General features: G+C 37.5%; 2 non-coding genes across 2 annotated transcripts; both read left to right on the forward strand.

Annotated features, from left to right (window-relative positions):
• The first annotated feature begins 12,741 nt into the window (after positions 1-12,741).
• On the forward strand, positions 12,742-12,823 carry trnas-aga (transfer RNA serine (anticodon AGA)). The gene has a single exon. It is a non-coding gene; the product is annotated as a tRNA-Ser (tRNA).
• Positions 12,824-13,276: 453 nt separating this feature from the next.
• On the forward strand, positions 13,277-13,358 carry trnas-aga (transfer RNA serine (anticodon AGA)). Its single transcript has one exon. It is a non-coding gene; the product is annotated as a tRNA-Ser (tRNA).
• The last annotated feature ends 643 nt before the right edge of the window (positions 13,359-14,001 follow it).

Consider the following 14,001-nt stretch of genomic DNA (forward strand, 5'->3'; position numbering starts at 1 on the left):
AATACCATTTCTTGTTAGATCTGTGCAGAAAAACACTCCCAGAGTGACACACATCAGCAATGAGCAGCATAAAATTAAGTTGTAGGGTTGTAGTTTTAAGTGCCTGAGGAGAATCCGGAGCCGGTACTTCCTGAGGAACAAAGGATCAGTTCACCCAACCTTACACTAAATTATCACTTTGATTCAATGTTTTCTTGACATTTAAGCAGAGAAATAAACAATTAGACAGGTTTTTCTGCACACACACACACACACACACACACACACACTCTCTCTCTCTCTTTGTCTCTCCATATGACACAAGTGGGCGTGCAGCCAGAAGCAGACATCACACCCACACTCCGGTGCCTGGGGGGGTGAGAGGGCGAGGAGTGATTTTGGAAACTAATGTTCACTTGGCCCGTCTAATGAAGCATTTAATACACAGCCCTGGGAATGCAGAACAAGCATGATTCATGCAGCAATTAAACTGCGCTCCAACATCTACTGGAAAGTAAAAAAAATAATAAAATGCTGCTGCCGCAAGCTCATACTGGACCTCAGGACGAGTCAACAATATGTCAATGGAAAGCTGTTTGTGCAGCAGGTTTGATGTAAGTATGAGTTGATGTGTATGTTTTGCATATTTCAGTTTGCAGCATTTTTATGACAAGGTGGAGCACAGAAATGGGTCAATAATGATTGTTTTGTATTTGTTTTAGCCTGTTGGATGGGCGTTTCCATGCTGAAGAACAAAACAAGTGCCAAAAAGTTAGAGAACCATATGAAAAGCATTTTGGAAGCCAATTAATATATTTTCTGCACTTACCTAATTCTTATATGTCATTCAACACCATCCCTTTTTTAAATTCTGGTGTTTATTGGTTTAAAGAAACAGTTGCTGTATGGCAGCAAATAGGTATTTACATCATTTCAGGGTTACAGGAGACATGGTGATGGAATAAAAAATTCAGTTAAACGGCTGCACCCGTCCTAGGAGTGTGCCATTGGTCAGGCGGCCCAATAGTCTAAATTAGTGACCCTGCTTTAATGCTAAGTGTGTTTTGTGCCTAAACCTAACCCATTCCTAAACCACAGCACTGTCACACCATAAGATTCGTTTTTTAAGAAGCACGTCAGCAGTCACTGGACTCCAGTGTGGATTTTAGGACTATTGGGCCAATCGACCCATATATCTATGTGTTGGACCCATGGGTTTCCTAAAAATGACATTTCCATACAAATAAACAGCATTCTCAATATTAATAATAATAATACCTTTATTTATATAGCACCTTTAAAAACAGTGTTCATAAATGCATAGATAAAACTCCTGCAAGAATAAGAAACCAACAATGAAGAAGAAATAAAAATAAAATATATACATATATACATATATATGTATATATACACATACATACATACATATACATATACATACACATATACATATATATATATATATATATACACACACACACACACACACACACATACCAAACAAGTTAGAAAGACCAACATCACATGAATGCAAGTCTGTAAAAATGTGTTTTGAGAAGTGATTTAAAATAATTCAGTGATTCAGTGAGCCTTAGGTCCTCAGGCAGGGCGTTCCAGAGTCGAGGGCCCTGATGGTAAACGCCCTATCACCTTTAATTTAGAGCCTGGACTTTGGAGCAGCCAGAAGGGACCCAACGAGGACCTAAGGCTGCGGGCCGGCTCATAAGGTGTCAATATCTCTGAAATGTAACTTGGAGCCAGCCCCTGACGTGCTTTAAAAGTGATCAGTAAAATCTTAAAATCACTCTTCAAGTGAAGAGAAGCTAAAATCAGAGTAATGTGCCTTCTCTGTTAAAACCAGTAAGCTATGTTCTAGGGAAATGTATTTTCAAAGCCTGCGAAACTCTGTCTGTCTCTGTCTCAGTCTAGAAATGGGAATTTCACCCAGGAGAACAATTTTATTATTCTGTGTGAACCCAAAAGTCAATGCTGACTTATTTTAACTTCCATATGAAGGCATAAGTTAATTTAAGATTAGCTAAATACTCACATTAGCATGCTAACATTCACTAATTAACACTAAACACAAAGTGTGGCTAGATGATGGGAAATACATTTTTCAGGTAACTTTGTCCTGATTATGCAAGACAGATGCAAGGTCAAGGGGTCAAAGTTACTTTAATTCAACCTCTGGGGAACATGAATGTGTTTATGAATGTTTTTGTTTTGTTTTTTTTAACCAAATCTCACCCACATAATGGCTAGAGGAAACAGGGGATCACCTAAGTCAGCATGATATATCCTCTGGGGATGATGAATGTACCAAATTTTGATCCACAGGTGGACCAACCTATGAAAAAATATTGCCACCCCTTGAGCCCTGATGGTCTAAATAAATGGCACATAGAAAGATTTGGTCTCGTCCCTAAATGTGAAATAAAAAACAAAAACGACAACAAATGGCATCATTTTAGGAGGTTCTGTGCTACGATTGAAATTATGGATGCTCCAATACAATACTGATATCAGATATTGAGCTGATACTGACTCAATTAACTGCATCGGTTATTGGTGACAATGGGGCTGATCTGTTCAATTACATGTTTATGTACTTTGTACATTATTTATAGGAATTTAGATTTTCAAATAGTTGACCACTTATTGTAAGTCGCTTTGGACAAAAGCGTCTGCTAAATGACATGTAATGTAACATGTAATGATCAATTTGCTGCTACATTTAAAAGGTTTAATTTTTGAAGGTTCTAGTGCACAAATTGTTATTGTGTTTTTATGTTAATAATAAATACTCATGCAGTAAATTCAGTACATTTTGTTTCACAAAGTTAGGAAAGCAAAGTTGAAGCGAAGGCTGATGTGGCCTCACATAGGGCTGGGCGATATGGACCAAAAGTCATATCCCGATATATTTAGGCTGAAAATCGATATATGATATATAACCTGATATTTTTATCGCAAAGTGAGAGCAAATGTTCAAAGCCAAACATGACATGTCACAAGTAGTTTTATTGAAACCGTTTATTTAAGTGAACATAAATACTGTATAACAACAGGAGTACGTAAAAAAAAATTTCAAATCAAAGCTCCATAAAGTGCACATTTAAATAATAAAAAAAAAACCTAAATAAAAATAGCCTATGAAATAAAATAGGCCAATCTTTTTCTGAAATAAATATATTTATATGAGAAAAGAATAATGAACATTACAAAATAACTAAATATGACAAACCCTTGTAAATGCAGCATTTGTATATAAAGAAAGAAAAAATTAACTATATAATTGAACTATATCGACATATGCGATATGGTCTGTTTCCATATCGCATTTAAAAATATATCAATATATTTTTTATATCGATATATCGCCCAGCCCTAGCCTCACATATAAAACAATGATCCCAGTCACTTCCACACAGTTTGGTATGCAGCTTCTATGAACCACTGGTAGCAGATTGCTGCTCTGTATCGGCTGATACCCAAACCCCAGGTATTGCTATTGGGACTGAAAAACTGGTGAAGTCCTTATTAAAATCTAAACAGGCATACCACATATTTGTATACAGGTCCAAAACCAAAGCTCCCAAAGCTATCTTTTAATCTACTGAGCATAGATTTATGGAATCTCTAACAGTGTGTTTGTTTAATCTGTTCGATCTGGAGCTTGAGTTATTTTCCAATGCCTCCAAAAATCTAAGCCAAGCCTTGTACATTCCCACATTGCTTACTTACACACTTATCATTCATCATTTTATATTTCTACCGCATTATTCCAGCATTTCCCATGTTCCAGTTCTTTCCCCTGCATCTCTGCCATAGCAATTTAACATGAGATGAGTCATTACTTGTTAAATTGTTGGTTGTTTTATAAAATTGTGAAGCTAGTATATTGCATTTTTGAGGCAAGCCCATGTTACACAGTTTATGGTTTCTAAATATTTCAAGAAATGCTCTGGAGACCAAATTGTTCAATTAAATAACTATACAACATAAATACACCATCTTTTTTTATATACATTATCTCAAATAGTGTTTATGCAGGTACACTGGTGACAGTTCATTGTTCTGATTGTGTCCTTAAGGCTCACTGGAGTCCAGTGATAGCTGACATGCTTTTTTAAAAAACAATTAAGTTTTATGGTGTGACAACACTGTGGTTAGAAACCACTTCTTCTGACTATTGGGCAGTTGGACCAGCAGAAGGTCAGAACAATGGAGTAGTACCGGTAGAACGCCACAGCTTCCAATCAACAGCTGTTTTACACTCCATCTGTACTGCCCTATAAAATCTAACTGCAGTAACTACATTTTTGGGCGAAATTGCGTTATAATTAAAAATGAACTCCTTGATATCTGTTTTATCTTGTCACAAAGTTTTAGATTTCAATTTTGCTTTATTTCAGATAAATAATTATATAAAAACCACAAAATCCAACTCAAAACCAAAGCAGACAGCAGTAATTACACTTACCATGGTCTGCTTTGGATATATATATGAATTTAAACATAAAAATAACATAAATTATAAGTTTATTTGATGGAAAGTATTATCTAGATAGTGATCAAGTAAAAAAAGTGAGATAAAATGTTATTAAGACTAAAATATAACATTACTTTATAATATTAAGTCTATTATATGCAAATCTTTGGATAGAGTTGTTTAACACTTTTAAATACACTTGTAACAAAATCAATTTTGAAAATGTTTATTCACTGAAAATAAAATATAAAACCTGAAAGAATACAACGACATTATAGTTACTGCACTCTGTTTATCATTACTATTAGAACCTTTTACAGAAAAAACAGAGTGCAGTAACTACATTTTTGGGGTCAAAGGTCAAATAAATCATCATGATTTTTTCACATAAAAATTACATCATCAATACATGTAGAAGTGTCATATCACTTATCTACATGTAACCCATTTGGCTGGCCAGTTAAAACACGAAAAAAACTTTAAAGCAGTTTTTCTCAATTTTACCCTTTGTGTAGTTACTGCAGTTAGACTTTGTAGGGCCGTACAGTTTACCTTTAGTTCCATTTACTCTCAGTCACTACAAACTACATTTTAAACCCAAATTAGCAGATCTGTTTCCAAAAAAACAGAAACGCATCTATTTCCAGTGAGAAAACCCAAAAGGCCAGATCAAGTCTAACAGTAATGAGGGGAGTTTTTTCAAGTGGAGCAACAGCAGGACTCTTTGGAGAGAAAACATTATGATTGCATTAGATGAGCTGGCAGTCCAGAGTCAGCACTTCTCTGCGGTTTTTGTTGCTTTGTGACCGGGCCTGTTTACGATCTCGATCCTGGCTTCAACTGCAAGCCAACGGCGTGATCTAAACATAAAGGTTCTGCAATTCAAACCGGCATGCCGTTTATTCAGCCAACTCACTGTGTATTGTTCCTGAGCAATTACACGACCATCCCGTGTAGGACACAATGGAACCAACACAAACAGAAACCTGATATCCCTTTGAGTGGTTCGCTGTCCATTCAGCCTGAGAGGGAGAGAGGGAGGGTGTGTACATGTGTGTGTGTGTGTGTGTGTGTGTGTGTGTGTGTATATATTTATATATACATATATTTTTTTATTTCTTCTTCATTGTTGGTTTCTTATTCTTGCAGGAGTTTTATCCATGCTTGTTCTGACAAAGCACTTTGTGAACGCTGTTTTTAAAGGTGCTATATAAATAAAGGTATTATTATTATTATTATTATTATTATTATTATTATTATTATTATTATTAATATTGAGAATACTGTTTATTTGTATGGAAATGTCATTTTTAGGAAACCCATGGGTCCAACACATAGATATATGTATAATAGTCCTAAAATCCACATTGGATGAGTGTGTCCAGTGACTGCTGACGTGCTTCTTAAAAAATAAATCTTTTATGGTGTGACAGTGCTGTGGTTTAGGAATGGGTTAGGTTTAGGCACAAAAAACACTTAGCATTAAAGCAGGGTCACTAATATAGACTTTTGGGCCGTCTGACCAATGGCACACTAGGACGGGTGCAGCCGTTTAACTGAATTTTTAATTCCGTCACCATGTGTGTGTGTGTGTGTGTGTGTGCGCGTGCATGCAGAACAGGCATTTTCGACTTAACATTATATGTAACTCCACAAACTGGGCCATATTCCACCTTTTGAAGAGCAGCTCCGAGAGGAAAGGAATGCAGGACTATCTTATCTACCAGCTATTAGTTGCTATAGCACCAGTTTTATTATGACATGCAGGGAAATGGGTGCATATTGGACACCACCCCACTGGATTATTGATAATTGGGAAATATTTACAGCACTCCTTGGCGGTAATGAGTCAGCTTTATTTACTTAGCGATAAGGCTTTATTGCTTTTATGGCAGGGAACTAAAGCAATTAGCAGTTGGAGGGCAAACAACCTGCAGGTCCCTCCCTGTGTCAGAGTGTGTGTTGTAAAAGTGGCCACAGACTTCAGCTCACCTTTCAAATACCATCTGTCATTTCACATGTTGAGGACTGATACTTCACTTTGTGGTTCATGAATATAAAACTTTATGGATTTCTTTAATGTGCAGTTGTCTTCCACTGGCTCCATTGTCTGTTTACTTTGTTGGTATTTCTGGCTGATGGTGACCATTAATGTTCATTCTTGAGCTTGACTTCAAAACAGTTCCCCCTCAAGGCATTGGCAGTTCCAGGGTGGGGCTACATAACCCTATAACCCCACCTAATAATAATGCATTAAATTTGTATAGCGCTTTTATAGAAACTCAAAGACGCTTTACATCAGCAACAAAACAAACAAAAAACAGCAGTATACACTACAGGCCAAAAGTTTGCAATCAAAATCAAATTTGTACAAACAAAGATCATACTTTCATTGGTATACTTATAGAACACATTTTTACTATAATTATCAGGTCTTTGGGTTTTTATTACTTAGACTTTTTTGTGTATCCTTCTTTCCTTAATGAATAAATCTGTACTCTTGTTTCTTTTGTCAGAGATATGAACAGAGATTTATTGGGATTTTTCTGTCCAATCTCTCAAAAGCAAAAGAGCTAAAGGGAATAAAGCAAACTGTGATTTTTTTTTTATTTTTTTACTTATGCACTAAAGTTGTGACTCTTCCAAATCTTCTCAACCCTAAAACTTCTTTTCTTTTAATATTTATTCAGCAATGGTCTGGTAACATCAATGTATACCTAAATTCAATAAGTAAATTCAATTCAATAAAAGTAAAGTCTGATCATGCCCAATCCAAAGAATCCAGAACATTTAAGTTGCTTCCAAACTTTTGGCCTGTAGTGTAGCTAGAATTGCAATAGCCCCACCAAGAAAATCTTCTCTGATGTCTTTTATTCGTCTGATGTTTGTACCATTGTTCACTTGACCCACTGCAATAACTTTCCTAAATGCCACTTTCTGTGCACTGAGTTTACAATGCTCATGTCATAGGAGATGTATTTACTTTTTATGCTAGGCAGGCTTAGATTTAGTGCTCCAGTGAAGATATTTGGATCAAATGAAACTAGAGTTTGGTGAGGAAAGACTGGAATAGCATGGTCACAAGGGTCTCTTGGCCTCTGACTGTAACATATCTGAATAAAAATGGGTTCTATGGATACCTACGAGTCCCTTCTACAGACGTGCACACTTTATGCTAATCCCATGCAATTTGGGGAAGAAATTAAGTTTTTCTCATTCAGTACAAATGTTATTTTCACCTATTGTATTTGAATATTTCTGCGTACTTGAGTCCTTAAACAATCCTTGACTCTTGTGGGTTCAAAGAGCCTAATTTGATTCATGGTTGATGCTTTTGAAACGATGACCTGTTGTGACATTTAGAATAATCGCAGTGTCATGAAATTTTACAACTACAAAGAGGCCGAGGGGCCTTTCCTTAGCAGTCTAATCCAAAACCAACTGCTTCTTTGTTTGTTGTTGATTTAATTGTTTGTTTTATCTTTAACTGCATTTTAACTGTTTTAACTGTAAAGTGTCTTTGTGTACCCTGAAAAGCGCTCTATAAATAAAATGTATTATTATTATTATTTATTTTTTTTGTCACTTAAGTTTTTATTGACAAATGTTTGCAACAATTAAAACAAATACAAGCAAACCAAACACAAAGCTGCCTGGGGAGTGCACACTATTCTTCTAGTCTTTTAGAATGGTATATTTTTCAATTATTATTCCAGTCCAGTATCAGCATTTAGAGTCCTGTATAGGGTCCATTTTTCCCATTTCCTGTCCAGTTGTGCTTCCTGCAGCCTCAATGTATGTGTCAATTTTTCCATTAAAAAATTTCTTCCACAATTGTTATCCATTGATCCTTCATTGGTGGTGTTTCCTTTGATCAGATATTCATCATAAGTGATATCAATCTCTTCTGTGAATTTACATAAATAAAGCACTAAACAAGTCTAAGGCACTCCATACACTAATATTTGCTGTAACACTCTACATACCATTTCCCAGAATACAGTTACTCTTTGACATTTCCAAAAGATGTGACAGTGTTCTACATTGAAAGATTCACATCCTCGCCAACATTTCTGCCGGCTGTGTAGTTGCTTACTCTTAATTTTCTGTGTAATAAAAAACAGATCAGATTCTTCCATGCAAACTCCCTCCAAATTCAGGAATTAGTGGATGAGTGATGTATGCTCCACATTTTGTGCCACTCGTCCTCTGTAATTTCTATATTTAGCTCTTTCTCCCATTTCACCTTGATATATTTAGTTGAATGTTTACTGTTTGTACTTAATCCTTGATATAGTAATGACATTATCCTGATGCTACTGTCCTGGTATGCTTTAATTATGATTCTGATGACATCATTCACTCCCCCAGGAGAATCCAACTTGATTTCCTCTTTAAACCAACTGCTTCTTACGGGAAAACGGTTGCAAATGGAACTGCAAGTACTAAAATAAACGTCCACAGAAAAAAGTTCTAATTCTGATATATTAACTTCAACGTTTTTCATATATCTTTTTATTCCAAAAGTAGTAATTTATCGCAATATTGAACAGTATATTTTGCAGGTTTTTAAATATTTGTTTAATATATACACTTTTGATCTTACAGTTGGAATAAAATATATATATTTTTTTACCTATTTCCATGAAATAATTGTGACAATGTGATTTATTCTTGACAGATATAGTGTATATCTTCTCAAAACTGTATTAACCAATCTCTTCCAAAGTGATTACTGATGCATTTAAATAGGAAGAATCAGAGGATTGTGACTGAAAACTGAATTATTACAACTTAATGGGCAACAGTATATATATTAGAAATAAAATAGAATTAACAAAACTTATAATAATGACATCAACAAACAAAGTAACAAAAAATATTTTATAATTTAGAGAATATACAGTAAATTAAGAGTGGGAAATTAATAAATAATAATAGTAATTTTAAAAATAAATGTATGTATGTCCCAAATGCAAATTATCACTGTTTTATTCATGTTTTTAACATCATCCCAACTTTTTGAATTGGGGTTGAACCATTCACCCGTCATATTTAACAGCAGTTTTAAAAAACATGCACTGTACTGCAGCCTGGGAGAGAGCAGAAAACACTTTCTCTCTTTCATAACCATTGTTCCACCTCTCCCACACTAGAGGCTTGAGGTATTTTGTCAACTGGCTGATCCTAGTGATGGAATCAACAGGTGACCCCACAAACAGCCACATTTGGATGAATTTTAGCGTTAGTGTTTTTCATCCGAGAAGCTGAAATGAAAATCAGTTTGGTGCACTTGGGTTGAATAGAAATCAGCTCTTGCTAAGTGAGTGTCAGTTATGGGTTTGACTTCAAGTCAACTTTAGGTTTGTCTTTGAGCTTTTACTCGGACAAACCGCAGGGCTCGTTGCTCAGGGTGCCTGCCTGCCAATGTGCGTTTCATTTGAGGGTTTATGTGTTTGCGAGGCACAGCAGGAGCAGCAGTGTCACGCTCAGCTCAGTGTGAGCGTAGGGCCACTCAGCTCTAAAGTGCTCTCCTAACCACACTAACGCACCCAATATATTTTTAGACACTGTGGCTTTTTTGGAAAGCTCCTTTCTGATGTGAGATGAAGGCAAGGTCAGACAAATATTTAGACAAGATACCCAGTCGCTGCAGACATCCCCAGTCCTGACCAAGGTTATAGTAGTTTGGGATTTTTTTTACTAGTCTTAGTTTTCATTTTGTTGTGAATTTTTGTCTTCAAATTCAATTAGTTTTTAGTGTGAGTTGGCTAGTTTTAGTTTAGTTTTTAGTTTTTGAAAATGCTTAGTTTTAGTTTAGTTTTTATTAGTTTTAGTTTTAGTTTTACTTTTTTGTAACGGGGTATTTGTTGGGTGCGAGATTCAAAGAGGTCATAATAAATTTTGCCTTTATTTCCTTTGGTTTATCCATCTCAGCCCCAATAAGGTTATTAACTCTTACTGTTCTGGGTGTTTTGAATTATGGTTGGAGTGTAGACATCCCAGTCTCAGTAAATATATTTACAATGTGTTCCTGCATGTTCACTAACCAGCAGCTGTTTAGTTGGAGCTAAATAAATACATTTCATATCAATCAAAAATTATTATACAGTGTTTACCTACATGTATTCTGCTGCCGCTGCTGGAAAAAAAATGTGATTTATAATATCATGGTTGAATTGAAGACTTTCACTATCAATTACAACATCCAAAGTTTGCAGAGTGTTGCGCTGGTGACACTTTTACCATAATAACTAAACGGTTTGTGCTATCTGTACTTCTCCCTGAAGTCCATAAAGCAGGAATACACACAGTCAGCGGTGGAGAAATAGAAACACTGGATTATGTGTGGAAAAAAAGTTGACAAAGACAAAAATGAAGGACATTTTCACTATAATCTTAGTTAGTTTTAGTTAGTTTTGTAACCACACAACACAGTTTCAGTTAGTTATCTTTTTTAAAAACTTTTTATTTTATTTTCTATTTTTATATCAGTTAACAAAAATGTTTTTTCAATTCTAGTTTTTATTATTTTGTTAGTTTTTGTTAGCTATAATAACCTTAAAGGAAGCTTTCCAACCACATAAGCCCAATTACTGCAACTATTGTCTTATCAGAAATATGGCTTCCCATTGTCAGAGCAGTGCCATCATACAGCCACCATTTCATATAATGGTAACTGCTGTCTTCCGCAGAGCGAGCAAACATCCCAGTCCTCATATAAACACAGACGCTGCATTAGCTGACTTTCTACGAGTGGACGTGACCGAGGCAGGCCGGCTTTAAAACAAAGACGTGTAAATGTGTGAGTCAGTTATCGGCTCCAGCAGAGCTATGCAAGGCCTCCAGACAGGCCTGCATTGATGTGAAAGTGTTGCCCCCTCCTCAGTGACCCTGGAGCAAAGGGGGGTCAGGCAGGGCACGCTGAAGGCCCAGGGTGTGATGGTTATCTCTGGGCTAGAGTTACAGCCAGCGGTGAGGGGGGCGTTGGAGGGTGGTGGGCACTGTGAGTCTTGTCTGTTCACAGAGGGAGCCACTGTTTCTCTAGTGGTCCCTGCTTTCTGCTTGTGAACCCCCCCCCCCCCCCCCCCCCCCCCCCCAACTGCACCTCCCAATTCACCTTCCCGTCACACAGCCACATTCTGCTCCAGGGAAAAGAAGAATCTGCACCAACTGCTGCCTCCAATCCTCTCAGCCAGCGTCACTTGTCTCACACTTACTGGAGACACACACACACTCAGACAAGTACAGACAAACAGACCAACGTGTCACAAGTCATTTAGTCTTGAATTGTAACCCATTTCATTTACAATTCAGGTTTACCATGGGGTGTGCATTGGGTACAATAACTAGCTTTTAGTTAAAGGAGGACGCCAACAGTTTTACACATCAAATTGTCTTTTAATAGGTCTTGGGGGAGTTTGACTGTAAATGTAAAGAAAGTTGTTTAAAGCCTCTCGTGTCTCCATGGGGAGCAGTGTGTGAGGTCTGATAAATGTCCTCATGTGATGTCACTTGAGTCAGCCTCAGTTGGAGCCAAATACTTCGTTTTGTTTGAGAATGACAATCTGAGGATGTGAACTAAGCTCACCAGGCCACTGTAGGGCTCCAGGCAACATTAGCTACAACTAGTGTAGCACACCTGAGTCTCTGGTTTAACTGTTGGTGGACAAGAAGTCAGCCCGTCAGTGCAGCAGGAGGGGGCTTCGTCTAAAAAACACAGTCATCAGCCCAAAAAAATATAACCTGACTGAACTTTGCTGCAATGCTGCACAGAATCATCCTGAAAGGCAAGAAAGACAAAAGACAAGACAAGACAAGAAAATCAAAATGTAAGTTTAACAAGTATGTTACAGTAATGTGGCCTGAGTACATGTCCTGGTTCTTCCAGACATTTGGAAAGTTCTGAAAGATATTTGTAGGTTGTTGTGGCCGATTGGTTAAGGTGATGGACTCGAAATCCATTGGGTTCAAATCCTGCCGACAACAGAACACAATTAAGACTGCCATTATTATCATTGCACGATCAAAGCCTCGACCATATCAGTGTTGATGGTGATGTAGACAACTCCTGCAACCCTTTCAAGTGTTTCTCAAACGCTGTACCTATCTGCTTTAAAGTCAGAACTGCAAAATGTTTGCTTTCTTTTTTAATTCCAAAATTAGCTTTTCTATTTTAGTGTTCTCAGTTGTGAAGCAGAAGAATGTATCCATATACTCAGCCATTTCAAAAGTTCTGAAAATGTGAAAAAAATCACTTTTTCTAAGTTGTCGTGGCCGAGTGGTTAAGGCGATGGACTAGAAATCCATTGGGGTCTCCCCGCGCAGGTTCGAATCCTGCCGACAACGAAAGTTGCTTTTAAGCATAGAGAACACCAAGTTGTAGGCTTCGTTGTTGACACATTTCATATGGAACAGTGTCAAAGTGGCCTGTGTCCCGCACAGGCTTAAATCCATTTTTGGCCTGCCTTAGACCATAGTCAAAAAATGTCTGACTCAGCTGTTGGTGGCGAGAAGTCAGCCCATCAGTGCAGCTGGTCTGATGCAGGGGGGGGGGGGGGGGGGGGCATCATCTAAAAAACAAGAAGTCATCAGCCCAAAAGAATCTAACCTGACTGAACTTTGCTGCAATGCTGCACAGAATCATCCTGAAAGGCAAGAAAGACAAAAGACAAGACAAGAAAAAACACAAAGTGTAAGTTTAACTAAACCAGTATGTTACAGTAATGTGGCCTGAGTACATGTCCTGGTTCTCTCAGACATTCGGAAATGTTTGAAAATGTGAAAAATCCCTGTTTGTCGGTTGTCGTGGCCGAGTGGTTAAGGCGATGGACTAGAAATCCATTGGGGTCTCCCCGCGCAGGTTCGAATCCTGCCGACAACGAAAGCTGCTTTTGAACCTGTGGCCTGTTTCCCGCGCAGGCTTGGACACAACACGATTCCTATCTCCAACCAAACTCTCAGTGTATGAGTTGGGGGTCATATAGTTGCTGCATTATGTCAAATCACTTCAGTTGAAAGTTTAAAAAGAGGTTTTAGTCCTGTTAACTAGACCAAATGGTTTATTAGAAAGTGATTTTTTTTCAGTGCAGGGATATAGGGAGAGCATGTCAGGGCCTGTCTGGATGGCCAGTAGTCAGCAGCTTCTTCCTCATCCTGAGAACGACGCCTTATCCGCTCTCCCATCACAGCCCCCCCCGCCTTTAAAGGAAACTGCTCTCTGCTGGAAGACGGGGGGAGGGAGCAAGGACCATGCACGCTGTGTGTGTGTAAGGGCACAAGGACAGGAACTTCACACACTTCATACTTGACACACAACAGTTTTTTCCCCTTAATTTTTTTAGGAAACTAATCTTTAAGTTAGTTCTTGTAACCCTCCGCTGTTATCACCAGTCTTTGTTTTTGAATGAATTCCTGGAGATATCTTGCGATGTTGGTCGGTCCAACACTCTGATGCACAGAGGAATATCTTTACTACTATTTGGCAGATTATTTTGAGATATGTAGAGGAAATTCATGCTCCCAAG

The sequence above is a fragment of the Centropristis striata genome, chromosome 23 (genome assembly GCF_030273125.1).
Source record: "Centropristis striata isolate RG_2023a ecotype Rhode Island chromosome 23, C.striata_1.0, whole genome shotgun sequence".
Classification (NCBI taxonomy): Eukaryota; Metazoa; Chordata; class Actinopteri; order Perciformes; family Serranidae; genus Centropristis; species Centropristis striata.